Raw genomic sequence first — 14,569 nt, forward strand, 5'->3', positions numbered from 1 at the left:
CACGCTCTCTGTGTCCTCCTCGTTAGTCTGGCTAAGGTTTATCTATCTTGTTGATTTTCTCAAAGAATCGACTTTTGGTTCTGTTGATTCTTTCTATGGTCCTTTTGTTTCTACTTTGTTGATTTCAGCTGTGAGTTTGATTATTTCCTGCCTCTCAGAAGGTATTCTGACATACAACTGAGATCAATTATGGTTGGCTCATTCCACAGAAGTTTGCTCTACAGGAATAATATGGCCATACCAACTTTATCAAGATATGAAGAGAATAAATTGGATGCCATATGGTCCTGTATATCCTAAATCATCTAATAAAAGGGACTACAAAACCTAAAGTTTGCAGAGGATTGGGCTATATTCTGTAAGATCTATTTTTAGCCACTTCAGATGTGTTATTCCAGCCTGGTTGTAGGGCACATTCTGTATTCAGTCTGGTATTGATTCGCTATTGCTACTTATTAGGAAAACTCCAAAATTATTTTAAGATGCACAATCTTAAAAATATCTCTCTAGCTCCCTTGGTATTTGGTTCTGTGAAAGAGCCAGTCTTTGAGGAGAAAACCACTTGCTGCAAATGGTTGAACCAAGCAAGAGAAAAAGCCAGATTTTGCATGAGACACGGTCGCTTTGTGTTATGAGAGCTGAAGTAAGTCACCACATTAGTTGCCACCTTTGCTGCTGTGACAAACCCTGACCTAATGAATTTGGGGAAGAAAGGTTTATTGTGGTTCATAGGTTTTTGCTTTATTTTGGTTTTTTTCCCTACAGTACTATTATTTATTTTTTTTTGATTATTTTTTTATTTTTATTAACTTGAGTATTTCTTATTTACATTTTATTTGTTATTCCCTCACAGTTTCTTCCGGGCCAACATCCCGCTATATGGGTTTCCCCTCCCCATCCTCCTCCCATTCTCACCCTCCACCCCCAACAATCACGTTCACTGGGGGTTCAGTCTTGGCAGGAGCAAGGGCTTCCCCTTATGGTTCACAGTTTTAAGAGACAAGTCCACCATGGTAGGGAAGAAATGGAGACAGGGGCATGAGGAAAGGGATCACATTTAATGTGTCAGGGGCATGAGGAAAGGGATCACATTTCATCTGCAGTCAGGAAACAAAGGTGAATTCTGGAGCTCAGCTCACTTTCTCCTTTTTATTGAGTTTAGGATTCCAGCTTAAGGGATGATACTTCCCACATTTAGGGTTGGTCTATCCATCTAAATGAACCCAAAGTAGAAATTCTCTCACAGAGACAAATCTCTAGCAAAGGTTTATCTCTTAGGTGATTTTTGATCTTGCCAAGTTGACAATTAATATAACAATCATAGATTCTATTTTCAGTTCTGTTACCTCAAAGTACATGTATTTTAATTAGTACAGAAAATCAGTGTTCAAAAGGGGCAAGTCTATTATGGCATAAATAGTATACAAGGAACCGAGTACTAGATAGGCTTTTGGTAGAGAGCACTGAGATATTAGAAGTAAGTATCCTTTATATGCAGGATATTTCCTTTTAAGATTCATTTTTTCTCCTATTAATATTTTTGTTCCGCCCTTCTAAGAAGGACTGAAGCATCTGCACTTTGATTATCCTTCTTCTTGAGCTTCATGTTGTCTGTGGATTGTATCTTGAGTAATCTGAGCTTTTGGGCTAATACCCACTTATGGGAAGAAATACAGAGACAAAGTTTGGAGCAGAGACTGAAGGAAAGACCATCCAGAGACTGCCCCACCTGGGGATCCAACCCATATACATACAGCCACCAAATCCAGACAATATTGCTGATGACAAGAAGTGCATGCTGACAGGAGCCTGACATAGCTATCTTCTGAGAGGCTCTGCCAGAGCATGACAAATACAGAGGTGAATGCTCACAGCCAACCATTGAGCTGAGAACAAGGTCCCCATCCAAGGAGTTAGAAAAAGGATTGAAGGAGCTGAAGGGGCTTGCAACCCCATAATAACAATAATATCAACCAACCCGAGCTCCCAGGGACTGAACCACCACCCAAAGAGTACACATGGACAGACCCATGGCTCCAGCTGCATATGTAGCAGAGGATGGGCACCAATGGGAGGAGAAGTCCTTGGTTCTGCCGACACTGGAACCCCAGTGTTGGGAAAAGACAGGAAAAGATGGGGGATAGTTGGGGAGGGGAAACACCCTCATAGGAGAAGGGGGAGTGGGATAAGGGGCTTATGAACAGGAAACTGGGAAAGGGAATAACATTTGAAATGTAAATAAAAAATATCCAATAAAATATTTAAAAAAGAAATGTAAATAAAGAAAATAGCCAATAAAAGGAAAAGAGGATTCATTCTTCAATCTTAGTTGTGTGAATGTGTGTGTGTGTGTGTGTGTGTGCGCACATGTACATGCAAGTGTGATGCTCACAGAGGGAGGCCAGAAGCAATGGATACCCCTGGAGCCACCTGGTATTGGGAATCAACCGGGGTCCTTTGCTTGAGCAGTTTGCACTCATAACCAATCTTTTCAGCCCTTGTGGAGGTTTTTCCTTTGCTTTGCTTTGTTTTGTTTTACTATGAAGCAACTACGGCTTTGTCAAGGGCGAAGATGGTGCTCTCTGCCTGTGGGCTGCAGTCTAAATTGACTCACAGGCCCCAAACAGGCAGCCAGAGTCTCAAATGCAAGCTATTATAAGCTCTGCTTTGAGGCTCTGTGAAATGACAGGAACTTAAATTGTGGCTTTGGCCTTTCTCAGATGCCATCTCTTAACGTACTTTCTGCTAGAAGTTAACTGGGAGGCAGAGCGCTGCTTTCTGAACGAAGTCGATCCACAGGGCTTCAAAGTAATTACTCATAACTAAGTCAAAGATTCAGGGAGGGTCACAGTTCACAAAACAGTTGATAAAACATATAAATTCTTGGGTTAAACTCCTGATCATGGAAGAGAACACCTCACACAGTGAGTAACTTAGGCAGTTTTAGACAAAAATCAAAGAAAATGAAAGGTAGTGGTATGTTAAGTGCGTGTCTCTGCTTGAATCTCTGACTTTAGAACATTAAAAATCATGGCCTGTTGGAGCCCAGCAAAGATGTTTTCTAGAATTCCCAACTCAGACAATCTTTGGAGGTTGTTGTGTGAATGTATATCTGTGTGTGTGTGTGTGTGTGTGTGTGTGTGTGTGTGTGTGCGCGTGTGTGTGTTTGTGTGTACTTGTGTATACACAGGCTCATACCTTTGTGTGGAGGTCAGGGGCATCATCTACCTTACATTTTATTAAGACAGAGAGAATTCATTGATTCAGCTGGACTGGCTGTTTGGAGAGCCTCAGGGATCCATCCACCTCCCTCTGTCTCCTTGACCATGGGATTACAAGCAGTCATACCCAAACTCAGATTGTGTGTGTGTGTGTGTGTGTGTGTGTGTGTGTGTATGCAAACTCAGAACTTCATCTTGTGTAGCAACTTTTTTTCTAAGCGAGATGTCTCCCTAGCCCACCCTTTTCAACTAACATTCTTCTCATGATGTTCTGAAATGATCACTGTTAGAAATTAGAAGGAACAAAAAAGGAAGGTTAGGTTTAAAGTGAGGATGACTTTCTTCGAGGTACTAGATCTTAATATGCCCAGATAAAGCCTTCTTGTATCCTGCATTCTGGTGACAAGTCATTGCTTTGAAAGCAGAAAAAGGGAAAGGCCTTGAGGCAGCAGTTTAGAGCCACCTCAAATTTTCTTGTCTTCCCTCATTACCCAGGACACGGGGCATGTCAGCTTTGATGCCACAGGCCAAAGAACCATTCTTTCCAAAGGGAGATAAACCAGATAACCATACAAACCAGACTGGAACTGTAGAAAAAATAACTTTCTTACATTCCTGTCTTCTCATGCCCAGAATCTGTAATTTGTGTTATCTTCGGGCATCCATTTCTAGATTTCTCTTCAGTGTCCTTTGGCCCCCTTTAGGGGCAACAAGATGACAATAAATTACAATGTCTTTTAGAAACATATAGTCTAAATATATGATGTACTCCCTTTACTAGAAATCATCGAGAGGATTTTTCTTGATGTAATCTACAAAGTGTTTCTTAGCATAAATATAGAAAAGTCAACCTCCAACATCCATGACAGAGGGCTGAGAGGAGGAGCATGGGGAGGAAATATTTATATAACAGTGTTAGTGAAAATCAGGGGGCTCATGCTTGAACTTATGCAACCCTTCTGGTAGTTCCACTGGTATCATCTTTTTTATGTCTGTTAATAGAATACAGGCATCGAAAGAACAATCATGTTAAAGCAGGTCAAGTTCAACAGAAGTGCAAGACTCAAGCACTGTACCTTGAATGAACTACATACGTGTGACCAGTTATTGTATGTGATGCACATTCCTCTATGCTCCCCAGCCTGCACACCATTAATGTTTGGATTCTGATTAGTATATGACTGTAACTTCAGCTATACACATAGCTTAAACACACATGCATACGTGCACACAAACATACACACACACACACACACACACACACAGAGGCTGGAAATGGCTTAGTTGGTAAAGTATTTTCTATGAACGATACAAGTTCTATCCCAACATAACATCCAGGCATGGCAATCTACCCCTATAATTCTGGAACTGGGAAGCAGAGACAGCTAGATTCCTGGAGTCTGTTGAATAGCTAGCCTAACCAGATGGACAAGCTTCAAACTCAGTGTGAGATCTGTCCTGAAAAAGTGGTGAATATTGACTAAACAAGACTTTTACTGTCAACCCCCTGGCTTCTGCATGAGCATGCACTTTTGCCATATGGACCAACACTCACTTGTGCATTAAATTTTAACAAATATATACAACTGTACATAAACATGAGCATACACCAACAAAAAACCTAAAAGAAAAAACTATTCAAAAGTCTCATTTTGCTTTTTAAAATTATATTTTAAACAATCAGTGATAAATTCTCATCATATTAGCTTGGTCTTATGAATCCAGAAAAAGGACTAGAGTTGCAAGGGCTTCAGTCTGTATAACTAGCCCAGGAGTCTGGAGGTATGACAGATGCTCAAATACCCTTTATATAAAGACTTTACAGTGTTTAGATGACTTTTAGCAACACATAGCTCTTTGTGGTACCTGGGGATCAATTAATATAGGAAGATCTATAAATCTAGCCCATATATTAAACAAGGCGAACTAAGAGAGATGCACACCATACACCTGACCAAAATAAGTTACATTTTTGCTCTAGTTTCACTTCTGTTGCTCTAATAAAATGGTCAGGCAGCAAGCAACTTAGGGGAGAAAAGATTTCTTTTAGCTTACAGGTCTAGGAGGAATATCATGGTGGTAGAGACTTGAAAGAGCTATTCACATTCCATTCAACATCAAAGCAGAGAGAATCAAGTGCATTCACAATCACCCAGCCTCTGGCTTGTGCTCTATCATATACCCAACATTTGCACTTTGCTTGTAACCCCTTTCTGTGCCTGTTTCAGAATCAACACTGATGTTTCTAGCCATCTGTAGAACTGTGTCTATTCAGGCTGTGGAGACCCATGGTGAGGAAATAATAGGAATGGGCATGGGAAATGGGAAATTGAAGTGAGAAGAAATTGGAGTTTTAGTGTTTATCATGGGTAATAAAACAACACATGATATAACAGAATGCAAAATAGATGGTCTTGTGACATTGTCTACAGTCAGTACAAGAAACTGTTGCAATACTACCTTACTACCTCTGAGTCATCCTAGAGCATCAGAGTTCAAGAGACTGAAAATCTCCAGGAATAGGATCCAAGTAGAATATTGATGAAGCCACAGCTTGAGCTCTAGAGCCATTTCTATTCTGCCTATCTGTATGAGCCAAGATGGAGGACCCTTAAGCCAACAGATGCAATTGTGAAGTGTGTGTGTGTGTGTGTGTGTGTGTGTGTGTGTGTCTGTGTGTTGTATGTATGTGTATGTGTCATGTGAGCATGAGCATGCACTCATATGTGTATGGAGGTCAGGGGACATGCTAAGGTAAAACACACAAGTGTCCTCAACTTTTTGTGAAACCCAGGTTTCTCATTGGGCTGGAATTCTGCCAAGTGTTTAGGCTCATGGTCACTAATTTCCTGATCTCTGTTTTCATCCGCCTTTCCAATGCTGAGATTACAAGAACAGACTACCACATCTGACTACTTATGTTGGTTCTGGGAATGAAATTCAGGCCTTCACATTTGAAGGTGAATGCTTTAGTGTCCAAACCACTTTCTCCTCAGTCCAAAGCTGAAATAATTTTTTTCAGCGTTTACCTGGAAGGCTTCAACATTGCATTAATTTAAAGATTACCATGGGGTAATTTCATCAACAATTAAAACAGAATTGTGGCAGTTAATCACACTCTCAGCAGTTTGACTGGAGTCTCACGCCATTGGTCTTGAAATCTTGTTCTCAGCAACCACTGATTCTTCCCGTCTCCTTCACTTTGTCCAGCCAGTATTTTTGAACATTCTTCAAACACTACCAGATGTTACATACTATTGTTCTAGGGATCTCGTTTGGACTGTCTGACACTGCATTGGCAGGCACATCCTTTATGAATAAGAAGCCACATAGGGAAAACTTTAGAGGAGTGACCTCTGTGTCTCCATGATGGATCATAGTGGACAGAGAATGGATTAGTCTGTGGTGTTTCTGTTAAACAGTGGGAGACAATGCATACATGCTTCATCTTCATCTTCTCCAAACTATCAGAAATTCAGTGTTGAATGACACAGACGAATTATGAATGACACAGATGAATTCTGGGGACAGAAATAACAAGAGGGAAGCGAGAGCAGCAAGGGTGGTTTGGTATGAGCCATTTTTTTTTTTTTTTTTAGCAACGAAGTCATTTGTCTTCATCCACTGATGTATCTATTGATCTATTATTGCCTCCTGGAGAAAGAGATAAGCACTAACCCATGACCAATAGGAGAGGGACCACAGGCACCCAGATGTTTTTGGTTGCTCTGGCAGGTGCATTGACCCAAGGCCTTCTTCTAAGGTTTGAGAAGAGAAATCACTAACAAATCCAGGAAAAATCTCTGTAATTTATGTCATTTTCTAAGCTAGTAATTGTCACTGCCTAAATACCGTGACACAGAAAGCCCTCAATTTCTTAAGAAGGAATCTGCAACACCCCCATCTGTGGAGACACTATTACACTTGAACTTTATTAGTGCACATCTTTCTTTTAGCACAGCTGTGTTTGACTATAACAATAAGGTTATTATGGAATATTACAGGCATGATGTAAGAAACTTGATGTAAATAAAAAAAAGACCCAGCTTCGAGTCTCCATCGGTGCCCCAGAGTTAACCCTGTGACACAGCTCTCCAAATCCAAATCCTTTCCGGAGAGAACTGGCCTTGCAAAAGTTCTGACACATCTAAGATAACAGGCTCACAGGAGGGACAGGCTCCAGTCAGAGGCAGCACAACCAACCAACATCAGAGATGACCAGGTGACAAGAGGCAAGCTGAAGAAACTAAGCATCAGAAACTAAGGCTACTTGGCATCGTCAGAAACCAGTTCTTCCACCACAGCAAGTCCTGGATACCCAAACACAACAGAAGAGCAAGATTCTGGTTTAAAATTATATCTCATGATGATGATAGAGGACTTTAAAAAGTACATAAATAATTCCTCAAAGAAATACAGGCAACATGGCTGAACAGGTAGAAGCCCTTAAAGAGGAAACACAAAAATCCCTTAAAGAATTACAGGAAAACACAACCAATCGGGTGAAGGAATTGAACAAAACCATTCAGGATCTAAAAATGGAAATAGAAACAATAAAGAAATCACAAAGGGAGACAACCCTAGAGATAGAAAAGCTAAGAAAGAGGTCAGAAGTCATAGATGCGATCATCACTAACACAATAAAAGAGGCAGAAGAGAAAAACTCAGGTGCAGAAGATACCATAGAAAACATTGACACACCAGTCAAAGAAAATGCAAAATAAAAAAGCTCGTAACACAAAACATCCTTACTAAAACTCAAAGCATACATTGCACCACACACAATAATAGTGGGAGACTTCAACACACCACTCTCATCAAGGGACAGATCATGGAAACAGAAACTAAACAGAGACAGAGTGAAATTACAGAAGTTATGAACCAAATGGATTTAACAGATATGTATAGAACATTTCATTCTAAAACAAAAGAAGCTACCTTCTTTTTAGCTCCTCAGGCTACCTTCTACAAAATTGATCATATAATTGTCCCAAAACAGGCCTCAACAGATATAAGAAGATTGAAAGAATCTCGTGCATCTTATCAGATCACCACAAACTAAGGCTGGTCTTCAATAACAACAAAAACAACAGAAAGGCCATGTACATATGGAGGCTGAACAACTCTCTACTCAATAACTCGGTCAGGGAAGAAATAAAGAATAAAAAACTTTCTGGAATTTAATGAAAATGAACGAACAACATATCTCAGTTAATGGGACACAGTGAAACCAGCAACTAAGAGAAAAACTCATAGCTCGGAGTGCCTCCCAAAATAAACTAGAGAAAGCATACACTAGCAGCTGGACAGCACACCTCAAAGTTCTAGGACAGAAAGAAGAATCATTACCAAGAGTAGTAGACAGCAAGAAATAATCAAGCTCAGGGCTGAAATCAACTAAGTAGAAACAAATAGAACTATACAAAGAATCAACGAAACCAGGAGCTGGTTCTTTGAGAAAAATCAACAAGACAGATAAACCATTGGCCAGACTAACCAGAGGGCACAGAGAACATATCCAAATTAACAAAAAGGGGAGACATAATAACAGAAATGGAGGAAATTCAAAACATCATCAGGTCCTATTACAAAAGCATATACTCAACCAAACCTTAAAATCTGGATGAAATGGACAATTTTCTAGACAGATACCAGGTACCAAAGTTAAATCAAGATCACATAGACCATGTAACCAGTCTCATAACCCCTAAAAAAAGAAGCAGTTATTAAAAGTCTCCCACCCCCCCAAAAAAAAGAAAAAAGAAAAAGAAAGAAAAAGAAACCCAAGACTAGATGTGTTTAGTGCAGAATTCTATCAGACCTTCAACGAAGACCTAATACCAATGTTCTTCAGACTATTCCACAAAATAGAAAGAGAAGGAACATTACCCAATTCATTATATGAAACCACAATTATGCTCATATCGAAAACACAACAAGACCCAACAAAGAGAGAACTTTAGACAAGTTTCACTTACTAATATCAATGTCAAAATACTTAATAAAATTCTCACAAACCAAATCCAAGAAAACATCAAAATCATCATCCATCATGATCAAGTAGGCTTCATCTCAGAGATGCAGAGTTGGTTCAATATATGAAAAATGCATCAATGTAATTCACTATATAAACAAACTCAAAAAACAAATCCCCACATGACCATCTCATTAGATGCCGAGAAAGCGTTTGACAAAATTCAACACCCCTTCATGATAAAAGACTTGGAAAGATCATGAATTCAAAGCCCATATCGTAACATAGTAAAAGTCATGTACAGCAAACTAGTAGGCAACATCAAACTAAATGGAGAGAAACTTGAAGCAATCCCACTAAAGTCAGGGACTAGACAAGGTTGCTCACTCTCTCCCTACCTATTCAATATAGTACTCAAAGACCTCACTAATGCAATTAGACAACAAACGTAGGTCAAAGTGATACAAATTGGAAAGGAAGAAGTCAAAATATCACTATAAGTCACCCCCCAAAATTCCACCAGAGAACTCGTAAACCTGATAAACAACTTTAGCAAAGTGGCTGAATATTAAAATCAACTCAAACAAATCAGTATCCCTCCTCTACTCAAAGGATAAACAGGCAGAGAAAGAAATTAGGAAATGACACCCTTCACAATAGTCACAAATAACCTTCTGCCCGGTTCTTTCTGCTGGAACAGACTGCTAGCTAGTCTACTCCCTTGAAGATATCATATCCTGAGACATTCCAGAAGATCTGCTACACTCAGAGCATTTGGTGAGAATCTTCCCAAAGTCCCACAGCTGCTGCTGGGAGCCCAGTGGACTCAGGGATGCACCATCCCCCAAACCCTTGCCTGCCAAATACCACTCCCCTTCTGCCTGGTCTCTGCCTGGTCCTTTCTGCTGGGACAGGCTGATAGTCTGCTCCTCAGAAGAGGCCATATCCTGAGGTATTCCAGAAGATCCAGTGCACTCAGAGCATTTGATACCACATCCTGAGGCATCTTAAGAAATCTGCTGAACTTAGGGCATCTGACACCACAGCAGGAAACATCCCAGGAGACCCACTGCACTCAGGATACCACAGCTTGAAGGCATCCCAGGAGTTTGTCTGTACATGGGGCAACTGGGCAACTGACACCACAGTCTGAAGACCTCCTGGCTCTGTGGCATGAGGGCAACTGACTCAAAAGACTGAAAGCCTCCTGGAGTTCTGCTGCACACATAGGAAATGGAAAGTACAGTCCATATGCCCCCATGGAGAACAGCTTCACACAGGACACCAGCTTGACAGTTCCTCTGAAGACCCGACTGTCTGAAGGTATCCTAGGAGAACTACTGCATCCAATCACCAACTTCTGTGCCCCTCTGAAGAGCCTTCAGTTGAAAAGTTCTATAGGAGGTCTGCTACAGCCAGGACTGCAGGCTTAGTCAGGGACAGAAGCAACGAACGCAGGGACAAAAGAAGCAGATGCCACACAAAGTCACCCAGACCAGCAAACACCTAGAATAACCAGATGGTGAGAGTCAAGCACAAGAACATAAGCAGCATAAGCCATTATATGTGGGCATCATAAGAACCCAGTTTTCCAACTACAGCAAGCCCTGAATACACCAACACACCTGAAAATCAGGAAGGTGACCTAAAATCGTATCTTGCAAAGATAATAGAGTCCTTTAAGGAGAATATAAATAACTCATTGAAAGAAATGCAGGAAAACACAAGTAAACAGATAGAGCTTTTAAAGAGGACACAAATAAATCTCTTAAAGAAATAAAGAAAAACACAATCAAATAGGTGAAGCAATTGCATAAAGCAGAAGTAGAAACAATAAAGAAAACATAGATGGAAGCAAACCTTGAAATGGAAAACTTAGGAAAGAGGTCAGGAATTACAGATGTAAGTATCACCAACAGAATACAAGAGGTAGAAGGGAGAATCTCAGGTGTAGAAGATACTGTAGAAGAGATTGACACAACCATCAAAAAAAGTCAAAACATAAAAAATCTCCTAACATCCATGAAATTCAGGACACAATGAAAAGACCAAATCTAAGAACAATTGGAATAGAGGAGAACGAAAATTTCCAGCTGAAGGTACCTGAATTTGTCTTCAACAAAATCATAGAAGAAAGCTTCCTGAAGCTAAAGAAAAAGATGGCCATAAAGGTACAAGAAGCGTATAGAGTACCAAACAAATGGCACCAGAAAAGAAATCCTCTTGTCACATAATAACCCAAACAATAAATGTACAGAACAAAGAAAAAATATTAAAAGCTGCAAGGGAAAAGGGCCAAGTAACATACAAAAGTAGACCTATCAAAATTACACCAGACTTCTCAACAAAGACTATGAAAGCCAGAAAGCCCTATCATGAAGACTCTAAGAGAATACAAATGCCAACCTAAGCTACTAAACCCAGGAAAACTCTCAATCAACATAGAAAGCAATGCTGAGAGGAAACTTCATAGCACTAAATGCTCTGGGAAAGAAACTGGATAAATCTCACACTAGCAACTTAACAGCACACCTGCAAGCTCTAGAACCAAAAGAGGCAACTCACCCAAGAAGTGTAGACTGAAGGAAATAGTCAAACTCAGGGCTGAAATCAACCAAATAGAAACAAAGAGAACAATACAAAGAATCAACAAAACCAAAAGCTGGCTCTTGGAGAGAATCAACAAGATAGAGGAACTCCTAGCCAAACTGACTAAAGGGTGCAGAAGCAGTATCCAAATTAACAAAATCAGAAACGAAAAGGGAGACATAACAACAGAAATAGAGGAATTTAAAAAAAATCATCAGATCCTATTACAAAAGCCTATACTCAACAAAACTGGAAAATCTAGATGAAATAAATGGTTTTCTAGACAGATACCACATTCCAAAAAAAATTAAATCAAAGGCAGGTAAAATACCTAAACATGTCCATATTCCATAAGGAAATAGCCTCAGGGTTCCCAATGGAGGAGTTAGAGAAAGGACTGAGGTAACTGAGGAAGTTTGAAACCTAATGGAAGAACAATATCAACCAACCAGACACCCCAGAGGTCCCAGGGACTAAACCACCAATACATGGAGCTACCCATGGCTCCAGCCGCATATGTAGCAGAGGATGTACCTTTTCAGGCATCCATCCTTTTCAGGGAGGATAGGCCCTTGGTCCTGTGAAGGCTTGATGCCACAGTGTAGGGGAATGCCATGGCAGGGAGTGGGGAGGTAGTGGGTAGGTAGGGGAGCACTGTCATGGGGGCAGGTGGTAGGGCGATAGGATGGGTGGTTTCTGGAGGGGAAATCAGGAAAGGGGATAACATTTGAAATGTAAATAAAAGAAAATGTCCAATAAAAGAAAAGAAAAAAGTTAGAGTATGAGGCCTAACATTGTCTTTCATATTGATTACTAAAGAGAATAAAGCCAAAACTGTAAATATTTTTAAAAAAGCACAAAACCTCCCAAACAAAAAAAATCCATGGGGCCAGATTGATTTACTGTGGAATTCTACCAGACCTTCAAAGAAAACCTGATACCAATACTCCTCAAACTATTCCATAAAATAGAAACAGAAGGAACACAACCTAATTCATTCTATGAAGGCACAATTATTCTGATACATAAACCACACAAGGACCCAAAAAAGAAAAAGAACCTCAGAGCAACCTCACTTATCAGTGCAAAAATACTCGATAGAATTTTTGCAAACTGAATCTAAGAACCATCATTCACCATGAACATGTAGGCTTTATCCCAGGGATGCAAGGTTGGTTCAATATATAAAAAACCTATTAACATAATCTACTATATAAACACACTCAAAGAAAACAATCACATGATCATCTCCTTAGATGCAGAAAATGCATTTGACAAAAATACAACACCCCTTCATGAGAAAAGTATTGGAGAGATCAGGAATTCAAGGCCCATACATAAATATAATAAAAGCAATTTACTGCAAACCAATAGCCAATATCAAATTAAATGGAGAGATACTTGAAGCAATCCCACTGAAATTGAGGACAAGACAAGGATGTACACTCTCCCCAAATCTATTCAATATAATACCTAAAGTGCTAGCTAGAACAATGAGACAACAAAAAAGATCAAGGGGGATATAAACTGCCAAAGAAGAAATAAATATGTCACTATTTGCAGATGATATGGCAGCATACATAAGTGACCCCAAAAGTTCTACCAGAGAACTTCTTCAGCTAATAAACTTCAGCAAAGTGGCCGGATATAAAATTAACTCAAATAAATCAGTAGCCTTCCTTTATACAAATGATAAACAGGCTTATTAAAAATTAGGGAAACAATTCCCTTCTCAATAGCCACATATAATACAAAATATCTTGGGGTAACTATAACCAAACAAGTGAAAAATCTGTATGACAATAACTACAAGTCTCTGAAGAAAGAAATTGAAGAAGATCTCAGAAGATGGAAAGATCTCCCATGCCCATGGATTGACAGGATTGATATAGTAAAAATGGCCATCTTGCCAAAAGCAGTCTACAGATTCAATGCAATTCCCATTAAACTCCCAACTCAATTCTTCATAGAGTTAGAAAGAACAATTTGCAAAATCATTTGGAATAACAAAACCTCAGGATAAAGAAAACTATTTTTAACAATAAAATAACTGGGGAAATCAGCATACCTGACATTAAGCTCTATTACAGAGCAATTCTGATAAAAACTGCATGGTGTTAGTGCAGAGACAGGCAGGTAGATCAATGGAATAAAATTGAAAACCCAGAAATGAACCCATGCACCTATGGTCACTTGAACTTTGACAAAGGAGCTAAAACTATCCAGTGAACAAAAGATATCAGGTATAGCTCCAATATATAACAAGGACACGTGTTCCTCTATGTCCACCGTGGCCTTATTTATAATAGCCAGAAGCTGGAAAGAACTCAGATGTTCTTCAACAGAAGAATGGATACAGAAAATGTGCTACATTTACACAATGGAGTGCTACTTAGCTATTAAAAACAATGACTTCATGAAATTCTCAGACAAATAAATAGATGGAACTAGAAAATATCATCCTGAGTGAGGTAACCCAATCACAAAAGAACATATAAATTATGCACTCACTAATAAGTGGATATTTGTCAAAAGCTCAGACTACCCAAGATACTATTCACAGACCACATGAAGATCAGTAAGAAGAAAGACCAAAGTGTGGATGCTTCAGTCCTCCTTAGAAGGGAAATAAAATACTCACAGGGGGAAATACCGGGACAAAATGTGGAGCAGAGATTGAAGGAAAGGCCATACAGAGACTGCCCACCCCAAGATCCATCCTATATAAAGATATCAAACCCAGATACTCTTGCTGATGCCAAGAAGTGCTTGCTGCTGACAGAAG

This window comes from Rattus rattus, chromosome 10 (genome assembly GCF_011064425.1).
Source record: "Rattus rattus isolate New Zealand chromosome 10, Rrattus_CSIRO_v1, whole genome shotgun sequence".
NCBI classification, from domain to species: Eukaryota; Metazoa; Chordata; class Mammalia; order Rodentia; family Muridae; genus Rattus; species Rattus rattus.